Source organism: Nycticebus coucang, chromosome X (assembly GCF_027406575.1).
Source record: "Nycticebus coucang isolate mNycCou1 chromosome X, mNycCou1.pri, whole genome shotgun sequence".
Lineage (NCBI taxonomy): Eukaryota > Metazoa > Chordata > Mammalia > Primates > Lorisidae > Nycticebus > Nycticebus coucang.
The window spans coordinates 73,761,694-73,786,089 of NC_069804.1; the positions used below are offsets into that span (position 1 = coordinate 73,761,694).

Sequence of the window (24,396 nt, forward strand, 5' to 3'; positions counted from 1 at the left end):
GGTTTTTTTTCTTTTTCTTTTTTTCTTTGTTGTACTGGAAAGCCCACTGGAGCTGCCTTGGAAGGGCTTAAGTGAGCAAGTGAACTTGAACAGCATCCTGCATCCAGGATTGAATCACTAGTTGGGATGGAACTCCCATCAACTTGTTTACTATCTGGGCACTGCCATTGAAGTAAGGCTGCCAGGGAGAAACAGTATTCAGGGACCTAGTGCACAGCCAGCTCTGGAGCACCTGCTAAGCTGGGAAGCCATTCTTTGGCTTAGTTGAATGGTTCTCACACTCCTGGGAAATCCGCTTTGTGCCTTCCAGTTGAAGGGTGCTTTCTAAGAAATATGGTGAGACCTTCAGGATCCCAATCTCACAGGGACTGAATGCTAGCAAAACAATGAAGCCCTGATTGAGGGCAAAAACTCAGGAAGACAGGACCAGGTCTCCTTGGCAAACAGATAGTGGCACTTAGCTTCCCCCCACTTTTTTTTAATTACAGATTAATATGAGGGTACAAGCAATCCAGTCAAAATATTTGAATTTGATAGGTAGAGTCCCTCTTGTAGTTATATCCTTCACCCAAAAGGTGTGCCATACAGCCATACATTGTGATCATTAAGTAGGAGTGCCCTAAGTCCCTCTTCCTAATTTTCCCTCCCCCAAATTTAAATTGAAATGAGTTTTCTTCCTCTATGGGCATGAATTAAGTCGTCTACTGGCTTCATATGAGTACTGAGTACATTGGATATTGGCTTTTCCATTCTTGTGATACTTTACTGAGAGGAATGTGTTTCAAATCCACCCAGATTAATTAAGCCATCTTTTATGGATGAATAGCATTCCATGGTATACAAATACCAGAGTTTGGTTATCCATTTCTGTGTTGATGAGCATTTAGGTTGTTTCCACACCTTGGTAATTATTAATTCATATGTCCTTAGAATAAAATGTTTTTCTTTTTCTTCACAGAAAAATATGGAATGATTCATGAATTTGCATGCCATTATTGTGCAGGGGTTGTGCTATTCTTCTCTGTGTTGTTCCAATATAAGTACATGTGCTGCCAAAGTGAGCACCTAGCCCCCTTATTTTTTCTTTATTAAATCATAACTGTGTACATTAATGCATTTACGGGGTACAATGTGCTGATTTGATATACAATGTGGAAGGTTTACATTGAACTGATTAGCACATCCATCACTTTGCTTGATTATTTGTAGGGGTAAGACATTTATACTCTATTCTATTTTTTTTTTTGCAGGTTTTGAATGGGGTTGAGTTTGAACCTACCACCTCTGGCATATGGGGCTGGCGCCCTACTACTTTGAGCCACAGGCACCATGCTATACTCTATTATTAATAATTTTGAAATGTACCATTGCCTTATGCACATTAGATGAGGCCCACCAAATATCCTCCCTCCTCGCAGACTTCCCCTCCCCTACCCTCTCCCTCTTCTTCCTCCTTCTTTTGGACTCTAGTTATGTTTCACCATTCGTATGAATGTGTAGGTGATGATATACTGATTTAATAGTAGTATTGAGTACATTAGATATGTTTTCTTCCATTCTTAAGATATTATACTAAGAAGAATATGTTCTAGCTCCATCAAGGCTCCATCAAGGTAAACATAAAAGATATGAAGTCTCCATATTTTTAATGGCTGCATAGTATTCCATGGTGTAAATATACCAAAATTTGTTAATCCATTCATGAGTCAATGGGTATTTGGGCTGCTTCTAGGACTTGGAAATTATGAATTGAGCTTCAGTGAACATTCTGGTGCAAATGTCTTTGTTGTAAAATGAGTTTTGATCATCTGGGTATATACCTAGTAGAGGAATTACAGGATCAAATGGTATTTCTACTTTTAGTTCCTTGAGTATTCTCTAAACTTCTCTCCAAAAAGGCTGTATTAGCTTGCATTCACACCAGCAGTATAGCAGTGTCATTTTCTTTCTGAACCCATGACAACATCTGTAGTTTTGGGACTTTGTTACGTGGACTAATATTTCTGGAGTTAGATGATATCTCAAAGTGGTTTTGATTTGCATTTCTCTCATGATTAAGTATGACGAGCATTTTTTAAATGTGTTTGTAGGCCATGTGACTGTCTTCTTTAGAAAAGCTTCTGTTCATATCTCTTGCCCACAAGAAATGAGGAAAATGTCACCCTGATCCCAAAACCAGGAAAGAACCCAACAAATAAACAAAATAATAAACCAATATTATTAATGAATATCAATGCAAAAATGTTCAATAAGATTCTAGCAAATAGAATTCAAAAACTCATCAATAAAATTACAGACAACCTTCAGAATGGGAGAAGATTTTTGCAGTTTATGCTTCCAACAAAGATCTGATAACAAGAATCCACAAAGAACTCAAACTAATAAATAATAAAAGAACAACTAACCCCATTTCTATGTGGGCAAGAGACTTGAACAGAAACTTCTCTGAAGAAGATAGGTGCATGGCCTCCAAACACATGAAAAAATGCTCACCATATTTAATCATTAGAGAAGTACAAATTAAAACCACTTTGAGATATCATCTAACTCCAGTAAGATTAGCCCACATCAAAAGCTCCCAAAACTACATATGTTGGCGTGGACGAGGAGAGAAGGAAACACTTCTACACGGCTAATGGGAATCAAGGTAATGCGCCCTTTTTGGAGAGAAGATTGGAGAATATTCAAGGAACTAAATGTCAACCTACAGTTCGATCCTGCAATTCCTCTACTAGGTATATATCCAGATGACCAAAAATCATTTTTCAACAAAGACATTTGCACCAGAATGTTTTTTTTTTTTTTTTGGAACCCAATTCATAATTGCCAAGACATGGAATCAGCCCAAGTGTCCATGCCCATCGACCCATGAATGGATTAATAAATTGGCATATATATACACCATGGAATACTATGTGGCCATAAAAAAATGAAGACTTCACATCTTTTATGTTTACCTGAATGGGGCTGGAATGAATTATTCTTAATAAAGTATCTTAATAATGGAAAAAAAATTATCCAATGTACACAAAACTTCTATGAAATAAATATATAATCACCTACACATTCATACAAATGGTAAAATAACTATAGTCCAGAAAGTAGGAAGGAAGAGAAGGGAGGGGGAGGGGAAGAGGGAGGTTAGGAGGAGGGAGGATATTTGGGGGGACCTCACCTAATGTGAATAATGCAATGGTACATTTCAAAACTATTAAGAGAAAAGTATAATGGACTTATCCCAACAAATAAGTAAGCAAGGTGATGGATGTTTTAATCAGTTTGATGTAAGCATTTCACATTGTGCATCAAATCAGTACACTGTACCCCATAAATGCATTAATGTGCACAGTTATGATTTAATACAGATAAAGACAAATACCAAATAATAATAATAAACTTGATATAAAAAATGAGGATAATCAAACAAAAAAATTATATACCACAACCAAGTTGTTTTTATTCCAGGGTTACAAGGTTGGTCCAACATATGTAAACATATATATATATATATATATATATATATATATATATATATATATATATATATATAATGCATCACATAAATAAAATAAAAAACAAAGACCACATGAGTCTCTCAATTAATGCATAAAAAGCTTCTCATAATATCCAGCATCCTTTCATGATCAAGGCACTTAAGAAAATCAGCTTAGATGGGTCATTTCTTAAACTGATAAAGGCAATTCACAGCAAACCCACAGCCAATATCATAGTGAATGGAGTAAAATTGAAAACATTTCCACTCATATATAGAACTAGGCAAGGATGCCCATTGTCTCCACTGCTATTCACCATAGTAATGGAAGTTTTAGCTATTGCAATAATTCAAGAGAAGGGAATCAAGTGTATTTAAATGGGAGCAGAGGAGAACAAACTCTTACTCTTCACAGATGGTATGATCCCATAACTTAAAACCCCAGGGACTGAACTACAAAACACTTAGAAGTGATCAAGGAATACAGCAGCATCTCAGGATACAAAATCAATATTTATAAATTTGTAGCTTTTATATATACCAATAATAGTTAAGCTGAAAATATAGTCAAAAACTCTATTCCTTTTACAGTAGTGCCAAAGAATGTGAAATATCTGGGAATTTACCTAACAAAGAATATGAAAGATGTCTATAAGGATAATTATGAAACTGAGAAAAGAAATAGCTGAAGATGTCAACAAATGGAAAAACATACCATACTCATGGCTGGAAAGGATCAACATTATTAAAATGTCCACAATTCCCAGAGCAATTTACAGATTTAATGCAATTCCTACTAAAGCACCATTGTCATACTTTAAAAAGCTTCATATAATAGTACTTCCTTTTACAGGGAAATAGAAAAAAAAAACTCAAATAGCCAAGACATTACTCATAAATAAAAACAAATCAGGAGGTATCACATTACCAGACTTCGAGCTATACTATAAATCTATAGTGATCAAAACAGCAGGGTACTGGCACAAAAATAGAGAGATAGATTTATGAAACAGACTTGAGAACCAAAAGATGAGCCCAGCTATTTATCATCATTTGATCTTTGATAAGCCTATAAAAAACTTTCATTTGGGGAAAGATTCCCTATTTAACAAATGGTGCTGAGTGAACTGTCTAGCAACCTGTTGAAGACTAAAACTGGATCCTCACTTTTCACTACTAACAAAAATTGATTCTTACTGGATAATTTACACTTAACACAAGGAAACTCTAAAGTACTAGAAGACAGTGTATAGAAAACGCTTGAAGAAATCAGCTTGGCAAAATATTTCATAAGGGGACCCCCCTCCAGCAATTGAAGCAACACCAAAAATATATTACTGGTATCTGATCAAACTAAAAAGCTTCTGCACAGCCAAGAGCACAGTAAGTAAAGCAAACAACCTTTAGAATGGGAGAAGAGATTTATAAGTTATGTTTCCAACAAATGTTTGATAGCTAGAATCCACAGATAACTGGCCCCCTTTTATACCGCAAAAGCAGTGTGTGTGTTTTTGCATCACCTGAAACCACAGCACACCTGGTGTCCATATAAGGTATTGCATTATATAGCTTCTATCCACTTTTTCCTGTTTTGGAACACCAAACTTGTGTCCAGGCAATCAATATATCAAGATGATAAAAATAGATGAAACCTATTGAGAGTAAAATTATATAAGACGTTCAAAAAGGAGATATCTTAGTTGCTTGAGAAATTTATGTGAAAAAAATTAAAAACATAGAAAAATCTCTACCAGAAAAAGAGAAAGTAAGGAGAGAATTATTAAAGAATGGGAGAATAAAAGGGGCTGAAAAACTGCAGCAATAATGGAGCCCTTGCTATTTAAGAAAATAAAAATGACAAAATAAAATACAACAAAACAAAATAATACAAAACAAATAAAAACAGCATAAAAATCTAAAGAAAAATGCAGAAAGGAATATATAACAATATATTTATATTTATATAATATGTATATATAATTTTATTTATAAAATAAATTTTCACATAACTTTTATAAATAAAATATATATAATTTTATAAATATATATAATAAAATACAGAAAAGAATATATTAGCAAAATATTTATGTAATATATATAATTATATATTATATGTAATTATATATATATTATATATATTGCTATATATTCCTTTCTGTATTTTTCTTTAGTTTTTTATGCTGTTTTTATTTGTTTTGTTTTATTTTGTTTTGTTGTGTTTTATTTTGTCATTTTTATTTTCTTAAATAGCAAGGGCTCCATTTTGCTACAGTTTTTCAGCCCCTTTTATTCTTCCATTCTTTTATAATTCTCTCCTTATTTTCTCTTTTTCTGGTAGATATTTTTCTATGTTTTTAATTTTTTTCACATAAATTTCTCAAGCAACTAATATATCCCCTTTTTGAACATCTTATATAATTTTACTCTCAATAGGTTTCATCTATTTTCATCATCTTGTTCGTTTTTCTGATATGGCATATTCTATTTTATTTTGTATTTTATTTAAGGCAGAGCCTCACTCTGAGACCTGGGTAGAGATGTCATAACGTTGGCCTGGCTCAAGAAGGCCTTAAGCCCTTCATTGAGGGTGTCCTTTTAGCTTTTGGCCTTTAGAAAGATAGTACTGGTAGGTCCCCACTCTGACATACTACTGATTTTTTTTTCTATATTTGGTGGGGGCGGAATCTTGCTTTTTCCCAGACTGGTAAGAAATTCCTGACCTCAAAAGACCTACCCAGCTGGGCCACCCATAGTCTTGGAATTACAAGTATGAGTCAAACCAACCTGCTGAATACCAGTATTTCTTGGGTTTCTCCCTTTTATTTCTTCTTCTATCCTTTTCTCCAATTATTTTCTTACAAATCACCCCTTATTTTTCCTGTACCTTTTCCTTTCTTTTCTTCCTTCTCCCTCTTTTCTTTTCTCTTGCTTTTGGCCATATATCAAAAGTCCACTTTAACATTTAAACATAGATACTAGGTAATTTAAAGTCAAGCAGGATGTGAGAGGAAAAATTAAGTTAATAAAATGAACATTATATTTTATATAATAAAATATATATTAGAAAACCCCAAGAGAAAAATTCTGAGAACATAAAAAAGTAGAATTAGCATAACCCTTCCAAAGGATCATGAAGTAGCTACCCTAGAAGATTGCACATATAAGGAAATAATGGAAATGACAGACAAGGAATTTAAAACAAAGATGGCAAAGACAAAGAATATAATTGAAGAGAAAGTGGAAAATAATCAAAGAAAATTCAAATAATAAATCAAGGACACCAATAATTAGCAAATAATATAGCAGAACTTAAAGAACTGAAGGAGTTAAGCAGAAAACTTAAAGATGAACTAGAAAGTTTCAATACCAGGTTAGACTCTGGAGAAGAAAGAATCTCAGAGCAAGATGATAAGGATCTTGAGCTAATACAGGCATTTAAAGAGACAGAAAAAAAGAGAGAAACAGCAGATCAATAATTTAGAAAATTATGGGATTGCACAAAACATTCAAATGTAAAACTTATTGGTATGTCTGAAAGTGAAAAAGAATGGCCAAAGAACAGAAGCCCTACTGAAGGATATCATGAAATAAAAATTTCCCAATCACCAAAGATTCGGACACTCCCTTTTTAGAGTACTTTTGAACCCAAGGTAGTCTCAACAGAAACAGTGCATCTGAAAGACACATTGTAATGGAACTCTCTAAAGACAAGTTGAAAGACAAAATTCTGCAAGCATCCAGGAGTAAGTGCCTATTGATCTAAGGGAAGGATTGATCAGGATGACAGCAGGCTTTTCAGCTGAAACTTTCCAAGCAAAAAGACAATGGTCATATACCTTGAATCTTCTTAAACAAATAAATTTTTAGTCCAGAATTCTGTGTCCTGTTAAGCTAAGCTTTAAAATCGATACAGAAATCAAATATTTTACTGACCTGCAAATATTGAGGAGACACACCACAACAAGACAGTCTCTACAGGAAACACTCAGGCCTATTATCCTCACTGACTATCACAGTGGACCACTAGCAAATTAAACATCAAGAAACTAAAGGAGAACACCTAGCTTCTACAACAGCACAAAGAGTAAAACAAAAGCAATGAACTTCCACAAAATAAAATGACCATAACTCCATTATATGTGTCAATTCCCTCCATAAAAGTAAATGGCTTGAATTCCCCACTGAACAGGCACAGGCTCTCTAATTGTATAAAATGCACAAACCACCCATATGCTGAGTTCAGAAAATATATCTAACCTTGAAGGACAAAACTAGACTCAGGGTGAAAGGTTGGAAAATAATATTTCAAACAAATGGAAATTAGAAGAAAGGAGGGGTTGCAATCTTATTTTTAGGTACAAGTGTTTTTAAAGTAACTAAAGTTAAGAAAGATAAATATGGATACTTCATACTGATCAAGAAGACATTTCAATTGTAAATATATATGCACCCAACTTAAATGCTCCCAGATTTATCTAACAAACTTAATTGTTCTCTGCAATATTATATCAAATAACACCATAATATTGGGGACTTTAACATTCCTCTGACAGAACTGGACAGATCCTCGAAAAAAAAAAAAAAAACTAGGAACTTAAATGTGACTATAGAACAATTGGGTTTTATAGCCATATACAGAACACACTATCCTAAAACTAAGCAATATGCAATGTTATATACAGCCCATGAAGTATAGTCCAAAATAGAACATATCCTAGTACACAAATCAAAACTATACAAAATTGGAAGAATTGAAATTATACCTTGTATCTTTCCAAACCACAAGGCACTGAAGTTTGAACTCAACACAAACAAAAACTTTCATCCTCACACAAAGGATTTCAACTAAACAACCTTATGCTGAATGACAATTCGGTTAAGTAAGAGATAAAGGAGAAAATCATAAATTACCCAAACTGAACAACATTGAATCCACAAGCTACCAAAACCTGTGGGATACTGCCAAAGCAGTTCTGTAAGGAAAATTTATTATATTAGATTCCTACATAAAAAAAAAAAACAGAAAGAGAGCACATTAACAACCTAATGAATTATCTCAAAGAAATGGAAAAAAGAAGAGAAATTTGATCTTAAATCTACCACAAAAAAAGAAATGACTAAAATTAAAGCAGAAAACAACAAAATTAAAAACAAAGGAATCATTCAGAATATTAATGAAACAAAAAAATGGTTCTTTGACAAGATAAATAAAATTGATAAATCTTTGGCCAGATTAATTAGAAACAGAAAAGTAAATACTCTAGTACCCTAATCAGAAATGAAAATGGGACATTACAACAGATACCACAGAAATACAAGAGATTATCTCTGCATACTACAAGAAATTTTATGCCTAGAGATTTGATAATATGGAAGAAATGGACCAATACCTGGAATCACACCATCTCCTGAGACTTAACCATGAAGAAATAGATCTCTTGAACAGAAAAATATCAAGCACTGAGATTGAAGATACAATAAAAAAGCTTCCAACAACAACAACAACAACAAAAAGCCCTGGACAGCTTTACACTAGAGTTCTATTAAACCATAAAAGAAGAGCTGGTAGCTATACTGCAGAACCTATTTTAAAACCCTGAGAAGGAAGGAACCTTCCCCAACATGATCTATGAAGCAAATGTCACCTTGATATCAAAACCAGGAAAGGACCCGACTAAAAAGATGAACTACAGACCAATATCACTAATGAATATTGATGCAAAAATACTCGATAAAAGCTTAACAAATAGATTACGGATACACGGTAAAAACATTAAAAATCACAATCAAGTAGGATTTCTCCCATGGATGAGAATCCTATGCAGATACATAGATGTCATTCACTGTATCAGTATTAGCAAAAACAGGCCATACAATGCTCTCAATAGATGCAGAAAAAGCATTTGACAAAATTCAGCACCCTTTGCTAATAAGAATTCTTAGGAAAATAGCCTTAAGGGGCACATTTTCTAAACTGACTGAAGCCATCTGTGACAAACTCACTGACAATCTCAAGCTAAATTAAGTAAAACTGAAAGCTTTTCCACTTAGAAATGGACCCAGATAGGGATGTCCTTTGTTGCCACTACTACTTAACATAGCTCTAAAAATTCTAGCCAATACAATGAGGCAAGAGAAGGAACTTAATGGCATCAAAATGTTGGCAGTGGAGGTCAAATCCTTGCTCTTTGACAATGATATGATCTTATACTTAGAAAACCCAGAGACTCAACTGCAAGACTCCTGGAAGTGATCAAGAAATACAGTTATGTCTCAGGGTATAAAGTCAATGTATAAAAATCAGTAGTCTTTGTACATGGTAATAACAAACAAGATGAGAAGCTAATTAAAACACAATTCCCTTCATAGTAGCTTCAAAGAAAATGAAATACATAGGAATATACCTCACAAAGGAGGTTAAGGATCTTTACAAAGAGAATTATGAAACTCTAAGAAAAGAAATATCAGTAGATATTAATAAATGGAAGAAAATACCATGCTCTTAGCTGAGAAGAATCAATATCATAAAAGTGTGTATACTACCCAAAGTAATCTACAGATTCAATGCAATCCACATGAAAATACCAACATTGTACTTTGAAAAACTGAAAATTACAGTTCCTCATTTTGTAGGGAATCATAAAAATATCCCCTAAAGCCTAGGCAATTGTTAGTAATAAAAATAATGCTGATACCCCACGCTACCAGACTTCAGGTTATATTACAAAACCACAGTGATCAAAACAGCATGATATTGGCACAAAAATAGAGACAGAAATTTGAAACTAAATAGAAAAGCAAGAGATGAAACCAGTCTCTTTTTGCCATCTGATCTTTGATAAACCAAACAAAAGCATACAGTGGGAAAAAGAATCCCTCTTCAACAAATGGTACTAGGTGAACTAGATAACCACGTGTAAAAGACTGAGACTTGACCTGCACATTTCAACACTTACAAAAACTGACTCAAGGTGGATAAAAGATTTAAATCTAAGACATGAAACAATAAACATTCTAGAAGAAACTTTGAGAAAAAATTCATGAAGATGTTGACCTGGGAAAAGATTTGTATGAAGAAGGTTTCAGTGGCAATTGCACCAGCAACAAAAATAAACAAATTGAACTTAATGCAGCTAAAAAGCTTCTGCACAGCTAAGGAAATAAAAATTAAAGCAAATAGACAAAATTCAAAATGGGAAAGGATAGTTGCATGGCATGAATATGACAAAGGGTCGATAACTTGAATCTTCAGAGAAGCCAAATTAATCCCTAAGAAAAGAGCAAACAATCCCATATACTACTGGGAAAGAAAAATTAAGAGAACCTCCTCTGAGAAAGACAGATGAATGGCTAACAACATATGAAAAATGTTCATCATCTAATCATCAGAGAAATGCAAATCAATACTTCCCTGGGATATCACCTAACCCCTGTGAGAATAGCCTCACATCACAAAGTCCCAAAGCTGCAGATGCTGGTGTAGATGTGGAAAGAGGGGAACACTTTTACACGGTTAGTGGGACTGCAAACTATAACAGCCTCTTTGTAAAGAAGTATGGCGAATCCTCAAAGGTTTCAAATTAGACCTCCCATTTGATCCCATATTCCCATTACTGAACATCTACCCAGAAGAAAAAAAAATCATTTTATTATAAGGACATTTTCACTAGATTGTTTATCGCAGATCAATTTATAATCACCAAGATGTGGAAACAACCTAAATACCCTTCAACACAGGAATAGATTAACAAACTCTGTTATATGTATATCATAGAATTCTATTTAGCCATAAAAATGGTTGAGACTTTACATCTACTGTATTAACCTGGAAGGAACCGAAACACATTTTTCTTAGTAAAGTATCACAAGAATAGAAAAGAATATCCAGTGTATTAAATGCAAATATGAAGCCAGTGGACGACCTAATACATGCCCACAAAAGAGAAAATCTCAATTTAATTCAAGTTGGGGGGAAAGGAGAGGATAAAGAGGGATTTGTGTACTCCCAATTAATTGGCACAATGTAAGGGTATAATGGTACAAATTTTGGTGTGAGGCACAACTACAAGAGGGACTCTACCTAACAAATATAAACATTGTAACCTAGTTGTTTATACCCTCATGTTAATATGAAATAAAATGAAAATAAAAGAGTGAAAATATATACATCAGATATATGCTACAATGAAGAAAAGAATGAGAGGAGTATGAAATAAACTATTTAAGCACTACCCTTCCTTCATTGAATTGATTTTGCACCTCTGTGAAAAATCAGTTGGCTATACTTGTACAGGTCTATTTCTTGGTTCTCTGTTCTATTCCACTGATCTACATGTCTATCCTTCTATCAATACCACACAGTCTCGATTATTTATTTTTATATGCTTTGAAGTTAGATACACTGATTCTGCTCACTTTATTTTCCATTTTTTTAAATTGCATTAGCTATTCTACTTACTTTGGCTTTCCATGAATTCTGATAGAAATTGCAATAAACCTATAGATCCATTTGGTAAGAATTCACATCTTCAATCTATAGATTCTTCAAAACCAAATATGGCATGCCTCTGCATTTATTTAAATCATGGAAAATGTAATGGCTATTTTTATGTTGAGTTTTTATTTTGAGACAATGATGAAGTCCCTAATTAACTCTAAGAGTTTGGGAGTTGTTACAATTTTTTTTATTTGTTGTATTTAATTTTCACTCAGTAAAATGCATCATTTAATGTCTCTTGCAATTTCCTCTTTGACTCATACTGTTTAGAAGTATGTTACTTACTGTCCAAATGTTTGGTTATTTTTCTGTTATTTTTCTCTTATTAATGTCTAGTTTTATTTCATTATGATAATTAAACACATTCTATATGCTTTGAATTGTTTTAAATTTGTTTAGGTTTGCTTTGAGTCTGGAATAATGTCTATCTTCATATACATTCCAAGGCCACTGATTAGACCGACCTGTTTGTTGATGGTGGTGTTGAATTTTTCTATCTCTTCTGATTTTCTTTCTAGTTGTCCTATCAATTTAGGAAAGAAGGATATTAACGTCTCCAATTAAAACTTTGATTTGTCTATTTTTCCTTTCAGTTCGGTTATCTTTTGCTTTGAACATTTTACATCTCTCTTGTTTGTGGAATATCTATGTAAGATTGCTATATCTTCTTTGTGGATTGACTCTTTTCTTATTATATGAAGTTCAACAATTACGTTCACAAAATCATCCTAGAAAAAGAGCTACATACCTCATTGCTGAATATCACCATGCTCACCTTAGAATTACTTCTCTTGGGAAGCTATACACCAATTCTGGAGCCTAGTCCACCCTTCAAAACAATTTTGGTACTCTTTTCACTGGAATTGCCATCAGAGCTTTCTTCATACAGCACACAAAATCATGCAACAATAATGAACACCACGCAGAAAGATATCACCATACATGGACATGAACACAACTGTGAAACACTGATGGACTAAGGTTATGAAACCTTACTGAATTATTTATACAGTGCTGCCAATGTAAATGCATGGTTTTAAGTTCATGAAGTTAATTGTCAGATCTCATTTATAATTTTATGTCTCTGCTAAATTTTTACTCCTTATCTACTTTATCTAATGTTAACGTAGTTACTTTTTATATGCCTTTACTTTCATGATGTCTCCCTCAATCTTTATTTCAAGTGAGTTTCTTATAGACAGAAATAGGCAGTACATGTTTGTTTAATCCACTTTGTTCACCCCTTTTTTAAATTTAAATAAAATATTTTGATCATTTACATTTAATTGTAGTTATTAGTATGTTAAGGCTTAAATCAGCTGATTCATTTTTAATTTTTACTTTGTTCTTTGTTTCCTTTTTTCTGCCTTTGGGTTATTCAAACATATTGTAGAATACTACATTCAATTATTCAGAGTGTTTGAATGTATCTCTTTATATAGCTTTTTAGAGTTTATTCTACGTATTACATTGTACAAGCACACACACACACACACAAACACCAGTCACAGTCTACTGGTGTCATCATGTTATCAGTATTTTTCCCCATTAGAACCACAAATCACTTCAGACAGTATAACTTTTGTTTAAACCATAAAACATAGTTTTTAAATCTTAAGGAAAGTATAGTCTATTTTATTTACTCATTTTTTGCTGACCATGATATTTTTTCTTTCTTCTGTCAATTGTTCCTTCTTTAAACATTTTTTTCCTACTCAGATAAATTTATTTATCCACTACACTACTTTAGAGCGAGACTGGTGACAAATTCACTTAGTTACCCTTCATTTCAGAATGTCTTTCTTTCCCCTTAATTACTGAAGTATACTTTACCAACTACAGAATTCTTAGCTGACTGGATTACTTTTTGCTTCAACAAATGAAATATGTTTTCCCCCTACTTCTGGAATTCATAATTTATTTTTTCTTTTATTTCAAATTATTATGTGGGTACAAATTATAGGTCACATTGTTTTCAATTCTAGGATAAAGTTCAAATTATAGTTGAGCCCTTCACCCAGGGGGTCGTGCTAAAGACAATCACACTGTGCACATTAGGTGAGATCCTGCCAATTACCCTCCTTCTCCCTCCTCTCCCCTCTCCCTTGCTAGACTATATTGTTTTTTATCATTTGTGTGGGCATGTAGTTGTTTATATATTTGTTTCATATTAGTATTGAGTACATTGGATACTTGCTTTTCCTTTTTAGATACTTTACTAAAAAGAATGTGCTTCAACTCTATTTAGGTAAATATAAAAGATATAAAGTCTCCATCTTTTCTTTTGGCTGAATAGTACTCCATGGCATATACATGGCATTCATAATTTTTTTATTATTATTAAATCATAGCTGTGTACATTAATGCGATCATGGGGCACCATACACTGGTTTTATAAACCGTTTGACACATTTTCATCACACTGGTTAACATAGCCTTCCTGGCATTTTCTTAGTTATTGTGTTAAGACATTTATATCGTACATTTACTAAGTTTCACATGTATCCTTGTAAGATGCACCGCAGGTGTAATCCCACCAATCACCCTCCCTTCGTCCATCCTCCCCCTCCAACCTCTCCCTCTCCCCCTTCCCTATATTCTTAGGTTATAACTGGGTTATAGCTTTCATATGAAAGCCATAAATTAGTTTCATAGTAGGGCTGAGTACATTGTATACTTTTTCTTCCATTCTTGAGATACTTTACCAAGTGCCCATCGATACACGAATGGATTAATAAATTGTGGTATATGTACACCATGGAATATTATGCAGCCTTAAAGAAAGATGGAGACTTTACCTCTTTCATGTTTACATGGATGGAGCTGAAGCATTCATAATTTCTAAGAAGAAACTTATGCTTGCTTGAATTGTTCCCCCCCCCCATAGTTAGGTTGTAACTTCTCTTTCATTGTTTCAAGATTTTCTTCTTTATATTTTGTTTTAAGAAGTATGACTATGAGTTCTGGTGTATATTTCTTTGAGTTTGTGTTATTTCATGTTTTTCAGTTATTGAAATCTGTAGTTTCTTTTTTTATTAAATCATAGCTATGTACATTAATACAATCATGGGATTGTTTTCTTGAGGTTAAATAATCTATAGATTTCTTTTCTTTCTTTTGCCAAACTTTGAAATGTTTCAGCCCCTATTTATTCAATTATTTTTCTGCTCTCTTTTGTAATGTCTACTTTGGAACTCTTATGACATAAATGTTAGATCTTTTATTACAGTCCCACAAACCTCAAAAGCTCTTTTCATTTCTTTCAGCATAATTTCTAATTGATCTTCTGTCCGAATGATTTTTATTGTTCTATCTTCCACTTCGTTGATTCTTTCCCTGCCCTTTTCATTTGGTTACTGTAGTTTTCAGTGCTAGAATTTCTATTTGTTTTTTCTGTTCTTCTTTTATTGTTTCAGGTTAATTTTGTGTACAAAGAATTATGTTACAATGTTTGCAATTCCATTAAGTGGGAGCATACCCATTCCCCCTCTACACTCACCCCACTCCCATGTTCCTCCATCCCCCCTTGAATTGTTTAAATTTTTATCTTATGAGAATATTAGATTATTTACTGGCTTTATATTAGAATCACCCCAGTACATTGGATTCTTGCTTCTCCATTCTTATGATAGTTTACTAAGAAAAATGTGTTCCAACCACATACAGGTAAATTCTGAAGATGTAAAGTCTCCATCTTGTATAGTGACTGAATAGTATTCCATGGTCTACATATACCACAGCTTGTTTAATCCATTCCTGAGTTGGTGGGCATTTAGGTTGTTTGCACATTTTGGCAATTGGAAATTGATTTGAAATAAACAGTCTAGTGCAAATATCCTTATGATAAGATGATTTTTTTTTTTCTTCTGGGTAGATACCTAGTAATGGCATTGCAGGATTAAGTGGGAGATCTAATTTGAGTTCTTTGAGGAGTCTCCATACTTCCTTCCAAAAAGTTTATACTGGTTTGCGGTTCCACCAGCAGTGTAAAAGTGCCCCCTTCTTTCCTCATCCATGCCAGCATCTGCAACTTTGAGACTTTGTAATGTGGGTTATTCTCACTGAGGTTAGGTGATATCCCAGTATGGTTTTGATTTACATTTCTCTGATGATGAGGGACAGTGAGCATTTTTTAAAATGTTTGTTAGCCATTAGGCTATCTTCATCAGAGAAGGTTCTCTTTATATATCTTGCCTAGTGTTAGATGACATTGTTTGCTCTTTTTTGTTATTAATTTGATTTTTCTGGAGATTCCACTTATCAACCTTTTGTTGGATTCATGCCATGCAAATGTCATTTTCCCATTCTTTTTTTCCTTTTTTTTTTTTTGTTGGGGATTCATTGAGGGTACAATAAGCCAGTTACACTGATTGCAAATGTTCGGTAAAGTCCCTCTTGCAATCACGTCTTCCCCCATAAAGTGTAACACACACTAAGGCCCCACCCCCCTCCCTCCATCCCTCTTTCTGCTCCCCCCCCATAACCTTAATTGTCATTAATTGTCCTCATATCAAGATTGAGTACATAGGATTCATGCTTCTCCATTCTTGTGATGCTTTACTAAGAATAATGTCTTCCACTTCCATCCAGGTTAATACGAAGGATGTAAAGTCTCCATTTTTTTAATGGCTGAATAGTATTCCATGGTATACATATACCACAGCTTGTTAATCCATTCCTGGGTTGGTGGGCATTTAGGCTGTGTCCACATTTTGGCGATTGTAAATTGAGCTGCAGTAAACAGTCTAGTACAAGTGTCCTTATGATAAAAGGATTTTTTTCCTTCTGGGTAGATGCCCAGTAATGGGATTGCAGGATCGAATGGGAGGTTTAGGTTGAGTGCTTTGAGGTTTCTCCATACTTCCTTCCAGAAAGGTTGTACTAGTTTGCAGTCCCACCAGCAGTGTAAAAGTGTTCCCTTCTCTCCACATCCACGCCAGCATCTGCAGGTTTGAGATTTTGTGATGTGGGCCATTCTCACTGGGGTTAGATGATATCTCAGGGTTGTTTTGATTTGCATTTCTCTAATATATAGAGATGATGAACATTTTTTCATGTGTTTGTTAGCCATTCGTCTGTCATCTTTAGAGAAAGTTCTATTCATGTCTCTTGCCCATTGATATATGGGATTGTTGGCTTTTTTCATGTGGATTAATTTGAGTTCTCTATAGATCCTAGTTATCAAGCTTTTGTCTGATTGAAAATATGCAAATATCCTTTCCCATTGTGTAGGTTGTCTCTTTGTTTTGGTTGTTGTCTCCTTAGCTGTACAGAAGCTTTTCAGTTTAATGAAGTCCCATTTGTTTATTTTTGTTGTTGCAATTGCCATGGCAGTCTTCTTCATGAAGTCTTCCCCCAGGCCAATATCTTCCAGCGTTTTTCCTGTGCTTTCTTGGAGGATTTTTATTGTTTCATGCCTTAAATGTAAGTCCTTTATCCATCTTGAATCAATTTTTGAGAGTGGGTAAAGGTGTGGGTCCAGTTTCAGTCTTTTACATGTAGACATCCAGTTCTCCCAACACCATTTATTGAATAGGAAGTCTTTCCCCCAAGGTATGTTCTTGTTTGGTTTATCAAAGATTAGGTGGTTGTAAGATGTTAGTTTCATTTCTTGGTGTTCAATTCGATTCCAAGTGTCTATGTCTCTGCTTTTGTGCCAGTACCATGCTGTCTTGAGCACTATGGCTTTGTAGTACAGACTAAAATCTGGTATGCTGATGCCCCCAGCTTTATTTTTGTTACTAAGAACTGCCTTAACTATACGGGGTTTTTTCCGGTTCCATACAAAACGCAGAATCATTTTTTTCCAAATCTTGAAAGTACTTATATAGGAATGGCATTGAATAGGTATATTGCTTTGGGAAGTATAGACATTTTAACAATGTTGATTCTTCCCATCCATGAGCATGGTATGCTCTTCCATTTGTTAATATCCTCTGCTATTTCCTTTCTGAGGAGTTCATAGTTTTCTTTATAGAAGTCCTTCACTTCCTTCGTTAGGTATATTCCTAGGTATTTCATTTTCTTTGAAACTATGGTGAAGGGAGTTGTGTCCTTAATTAGCTTCTCATCTTGACTGTTACTGGTGTATACAAAGGCTACTGACTTGTGGACATTGATTTGATATCCTGAAACATTACTGTATTTTTTGATGACTTCTAGGAGTCTTGTGGTTGAGTCTTTGGGGTTCTCTAAGTATAAGATCATGCCATCAGCAAAGAGGGAGAGTTTGACCTCTTCTGCTCCCATTTGGATTCCCTTTATTTCCTTGTCTTGCCTAATTGTATTGGCTAGAACTTCCAGCACTATGTTGAATAGTAAAGGTGACAGAGGGACAACCTTGTCTGGTTCCAGTTCTAAGAGGAAAAGCTTTCCGTTTTATTCCATTCAGTAGAATATTGGCTGTGGGTTTGTCATAGATAGCTTCAATCAGTTTTAGAAATGTGCCACCTATGCCTATACTCTTCAGTGTTCTAATTAGAAAAGGATGCTGGATTTTATCAAATGCTTTCTCTGCATCTATTGAGAGGATCATGTGATCTTCATTTTTGCCTCTCTTAATATGGTGGATAACGTTTATGGACTTGCGTATGTTAAACCAGCCTTGCATCCCTGGGATGAAGCCTACTTGATCATGATGAATGACTTTTTTGATGATAAGCTGTAATCTATTGGCTAGGATTTTGTTGAGAATTTTTGCATCTATATTCATGAGTGAGATTGGTCTGAAATTCTCCTTTTTGTTTGGGTCTTTTCCTGGTTTTGGTATCAGGGTGATGTTTACTTCATAGAATGTGTTGGGGAAGATTCCTTCTTCCTCAGTTTTTTGGAATAATTTCTGCAGTACAGGAATAAGCTCTTCCTTGAAGGTTTGATAGAATTCTGGAGTGAAGCCATCTGGACCAGGGCATTTTTTAGTTGGAAGCTTTTTTATTGTTTCTTTGATCTCAGTGCTTGAAATTGGTCTGTTCAGGAGGTCTATTTCTTCCTGGCTAAGTCTAGGGAGAGGGTGTGATTCCAAATATTGATCCATTTCCTTCACATTGTCAAATTTCTGGACATAGAGTTTCTGGTAGTATTCAGAGATGATCTCTTGTATCTCTGTGGGATCAGTTGTTATTTCCCCTTTATCGTTTCTGATTGAGATTACTAGAGATTTTACTTTTCTATTCCTCGTTAGTCTGGCCAATGGTTTATCTATTTTATTTATTTTTTCAAAAAACCAACTCCTTGTTTCATTAATTTTCTGAATGATTCTTTTGTTTTCAATTTCATTGATTTCTGATTTGATTTTGGATATTTCTTTTCTTCTACTGAGTTTAGGCTTAGATTGTTCTTCTTTTTCCAATTCCATAAGATCTCTTGTGAGATTGTTGATGTGCTCTCTTTCTGTTTTTCGAATGTAGGCATCTAAAGCGATGAATTTTCCTCTCAAAACTGCTTTTGCATTATCCCACAGGTTTTGGTAGCTTGTGTCTTCATTGTTGTTATGCTCAAGGAAGTTAATGATTTCCTGTTTTATTTCTTCCTGCACCCATCTGTTATTCAACGGAAGATTGTTTAATTTCCATGCCTTTGGGTGGGGTCGAGCATTTTTGTTAGAGTTGAGTTCCACCTTTAGTGCCTTATGGTCTGAAAAGATACAAGGTAAAATTTCAATTCTTTTGATTCTGTTGATATTTGTTTTGTTCCCAGGATATGATCAATTTTGGAGAATGTTCCATGGGGTGATGAGAAGAATGTATATTCTTTATCTTTGGGGTGGAGTGTTCTATATGCGTCTATCAAGCATAGTTGTTTTAGGTTCTCATTTAAATCTCTTATATCTTTGTTTAATTTCTGTTTAGAGGATCTGTCCAGCTCTGAAAGAGGTGTGTTAAAGTCCCCTGTTATGATGGTATTATCAGATATCATTTTGCTCAGACTGAGTAAGGTCTGCTTCAAGAATCTGGGAGCATTTAAATTGTGTGCATAAATATTTAGAATTGAAATGTCTTCTTGTTGTAGTTTTCCCTTGACCAATATAAAGTTACCATCTTTGTCTTTTTTGACTTTAGTTGCTTTAAATCCACATGTATCTGAAAATAAGATTGCAACTCCTCTTTTCTTCTGAATTCCATTTGCCTGAAAAATTGTCTTCCAACCCTTGACTCGGAGCTTTAATTTGTCTTTTGAAGCCAGGTGTGTTTCTTGCAGACAGCAAATGGATGGCTTGTGTTTTTTAATCCAGTCAGCCAATCTATGTCTCTTCAGTGGGGAATTCAAGCCATTAACATTTATTGAGATAATTGATAAGTGTGGTAGTATTATATTCGTGTTACTTTGTGAGAGTCCATTGCTTAGTTTTATCTTTTGCATCATTGTGGAGGTTAGGTTCTGTCCTTTAATTTCTGAGTTTTTAAATGCTGCTGATCCATTGTGGTGGTCAGTGTGCAGAACAGGTTGAAGTATTTCCTGTAGAGCTGGTCTTGTTGTGGCGAATTTCCTCAATGTTTGTATATCCGTAAATGATTTGATTTCTCCGTCAATTTTGAAGCTTAGCTTAGCAGGGTACAGAATTCTGGGCTGGAAATTGTTCTGTTTAAGTAGATTAAAGGTAGATGACCATTGTCTTCTTGCTTGGAAAGTTTCATTAGAGAAGTCTGCATTGACTCTGATGGATTTGCCCCTGTAGGTCAACTGGCGCTTACTCCTGGCAGCTTGCAGAATCTTTTCTTTTGTCTTGACTTTGGACAGGTTCATCACAATGTGTCTTGGAGAAGCTCGGTTAGAGTTGAGGCGACCTGGGGTCCGATATCCCTCTGAAAGCAGTGTGTCAGAATCTTTGGTGATGTTTGGGAAATTTTCATTTATAATATTCTCTAGTATGCCTTCCATTCCTCTGGGGCATTCTTCTTCCCCTTCTGGAATTCCTATAACTCGTATGTTGGAACACTTCATAAAGTCCCATAATTCTGACAGTGAACGTTCTGCTTTCTCTCTCTTCTTTTCTGCCTCTTTTACTGTCTGAGTTATCTCAAGAACTTTGTCTTCTACCTCTGAAATTCTTTCTTCTGCATGGTCTAACCTGTTGCTGATACTTTCCATTGCATCTTTAAGTTCCCTAATTGACTGTTTCAGTTCCTTCAGGTCTGCTATATCCTTTTTATATTCTTCATATCGTTCATCTCTGATTTGATTGTTTTTGGATTTCCTTTTGGTTATTTTTCCACTTTATTAGCAATTTCCTTCATTGTTTCCATCATTTCTTTCATTGTTTTCAACATGTGTATTCTAAATTCCCTTTCTGTCATTCCTAACATTTCTTTACAGGTGGAATCATCTGCAGTAGCTACCTCATGGTCCCTTGGTGGGTTTGTTCTAGACTGGTTCTTCATGTTGCCTGGAGTTTTCTGCTGATTCTTCCTCATGAGTGATTTCTTTTATCTGTTTCCTTGCCCTAATTTTCCTTTCACTTCCTCTTGCTCTTTAAGTTCTTGTGCCTGTGGAAGTTGTGGGCGGGTTTAGACGGATTGAACACACGAGACCACTTGCCGGTTTTCCACTGTTTTATTCCTCCTCTTGGGGTCCAGAAGTCTCTCTCTGACTCCCTGTATCCTCATAGGAGTGATGATAGGCAGTTCCCACCAGCCAGAAATGCCTGGATTCCTATCTCCCCAGACTCATGGTGCCCAGATGCAAGGAAGCTGTTACTCGGCCGCCATCTTGCTCTGCCTCTCAATTTTCCCATTCTTAAGGCTGTTTATTTGCTTTACTTGTTGTTTCCTTAGTTTTGTAGACATTTTTCAGCTTGTTCTTGTTGTGATGGCCGCTAAAGTCTTTTTCATAAAATTTTCCCCAGCCCAACATCATTAAGAGTTTTCCCCACACTTTCTTCTTAGCTATTTATCATTTTGTATCTCATATTTAATTTTTTTATTCATCTTGAGATAATTTTTGTAAGTGATGAAAGGTGTAGGTTCAATTTCAGTCTCTTACATGTGGTTGTCTGGTTCACTCAGGACCATTTGTTGAATAGGGTTTCTTTTCCCCACTGTATAGTTTTGTTTGGTTTATCAAAGATCAGATGGCAACTAGAGACTGATTTCATCTGTTGGTTTTCAATTCTGTTCCATATGTCTATGTCTCTATTTTTGTGCCAACACCATCTGTTTTGATTAGTGTGGACTTTTAAGATAGCCTAAAGTCTGGTAGGGTAATATCTCAGACTTTGTTTTTATTACTAAGAACAGCCTTGGCTCTATGGGGTGTTTTCTGGTTCCATACAAGACAAAGTGCTATTTTTTCCAGTTATTCAAAATATGATGTTGGTATTTTAATGGAGCTTGCATGAATCTATATATTGCCTTGGGTAGAATAAACAGTTTGACAATGTTGATTTTTCCCAGCCAAGAGTATGGTATGTTCTTCCATTTGTTAATGTATTTTGCTGTTTCTTTACCTAGGGTTTCATAATTCTCTTTGTAGTGATCCTTTACCTCCTTTATTAGTTTTAATCTTAAGTATTTCAGTTTATTTGAAGCTATTATAAAGGGAATTGTGCCCTTTATTTGCTTTTCAACTTGGCTGTTATTGGTGTATACAAAGACTAGTGATATGGTGGCATCGATTTTACACCCAGAGATATTACAGGATTTCCTGATGACTTCCAGGAGTTTTGTGGTTGAGTCTCTGGGGTTTTCTAAGTATACAATCCTATCATCAGCAAAGAGCAAGAGTTTGACAGTCTCTGCCCCCATTTGTATACTCATTATGTTCTTCTCTTACCTGATTGTATTGCCTAGAACTTCCAGCATTATGTTGAATAGTAGTGGTGATAGAGGAAAGGCTTGTCTGGTTCCAGTTCTAAGTGAAAAACTTTCAGTTTTACTCCTTTTAGTGTGATGTTATGTGTGGATTTGTCATAGATGGCTTCAATCAGCATAAGAAGAAATGTGTCATCTATGCCTACTTTCCTAAGAGTTCTTGCTAAAAAAGGATGCAGAATTTTGTCAAATGCTTTTTCTGCATCTATTGAGAGGATCATATGGTCTTTGTTTTAGTATGGTGAATTACATTTTAGATTTGTGTATGTCAAACCAGTCTTGCATTTCTTGGATGAAGCCTTCTTGATCATAATGTATAATTTTTTTAATGTGTAGCTGCAGTCTATTAGCTAAGATGTTTGTTGAATATTTTTGCATCCGTATTGATTGGTAAGATTGGTCTGTAGTTCTCCCTTTTAGTTGGGTCCTTTCCTGATTTTGAAATCAGGGTGATGTTTGCTTCATAGAATGTTTTGGGGAAGGTCCCTTTCTTCTCAATGTTTTGGAGTAGATTCTGCAGTATAGGCACAAACTCATCTTTAAAGCTATGGTAGAATTCCGTTGTGAACCCATCCAGTCCAGGGCCTTTTTTGTTATTGTTGTTGTTAGAAGCTTTTTGCTTGTTTCTTCAATCTCAGTGCTTGATATTGGTCTGTTCAAGAGATCTATTTCTATTTAAGTATTGGGAGATTGTGTGATTCCAGGTATTGGTCCATTTCCTCCACATTATCAAATTTCTTGGAATAGAGAGTTTTTGTAGTAGTCAGAAATACTTTTTTTGTAATCTCTGTAATATCAGTTATTATTTCCCCCTATTCATTTCTGATTGGGGTTATTAAAGATTTTACATTTCTATTTCTAATTAATCTGGCAATGGTTTATTGATTTCATTTATCTTTTTGAATAACTAACTTTTTATTTCAATAATTTTCTGAATAATTCTTTTGTTTTTAATTTTTTTTTTATTTTCTGCTTTAATTTTGGTCATTTCACCATGGTTGCAGCATAGTTAATGGGATGGAAGAAGAGTATGGATGGAGTTCTGGACTATTCAGGAAAGAAAATTTTCAAATATTGTTTGACATGAATCTTATACTCCATCAAAATGTGCACATCAGTTTCCACATCAGAGTAATAAAATATTAGACTAGACTAATCCCTGAGGTTAATCCCAGCTCTGATATTTTCTGACTTTATTTTTCAGGTAACCAAGAGACTTTAAAATGTCTGTGGATGGCAGTGCCATGTCAAAGATGATAACAACCCCTATTTCTTAAGGCAGTGGTTCTCTAAATTATTCATAAATTGCTGTCCAGGAAAAGAGTAAACAATACCATCTACCTCTGGGCAAGAGATATGAACAGAACTTTCTCTGACAAAGGCAGATGAATAGCTAAAAAACATTTGGAAAAATGCTTAGGGTCCCTTATCATCAGAGAATTGCAAATCAAAACCACCCTGTGATATCATATAACCCTAGTGAGAATAGCCCACATCACAAAGTCTCAAAGCTGCAGATGCTGGCATGGATGTGGAGAGAATGGAATACTTTTACATTGCTGATGGGACTGAAAACTAATACAACCTACTTGGAAGGAAGT

At 34.7% G+C, this 24,396-nt stretch overlaps 1 non-coding gene across 1 annotated transcript; it reads right to left on the bottom strand.

Annotated features, from left to right (window-relative positions):
• Positions 1-958: 958 nt before the first annotated feature.
• On the bottom strand, positions 959-1,065 carry LOC128578740 (U6 spliceosomal RNA). Its single transcript, XR_008377874.1, has one exon. It is a non-coding gene; the product is annotated as a U6 spliceosomal RNA (small nuclear RNA).
• Between the last annotated feature and the right edge of the window lie 23,331 nt (positions 1,066-24,396).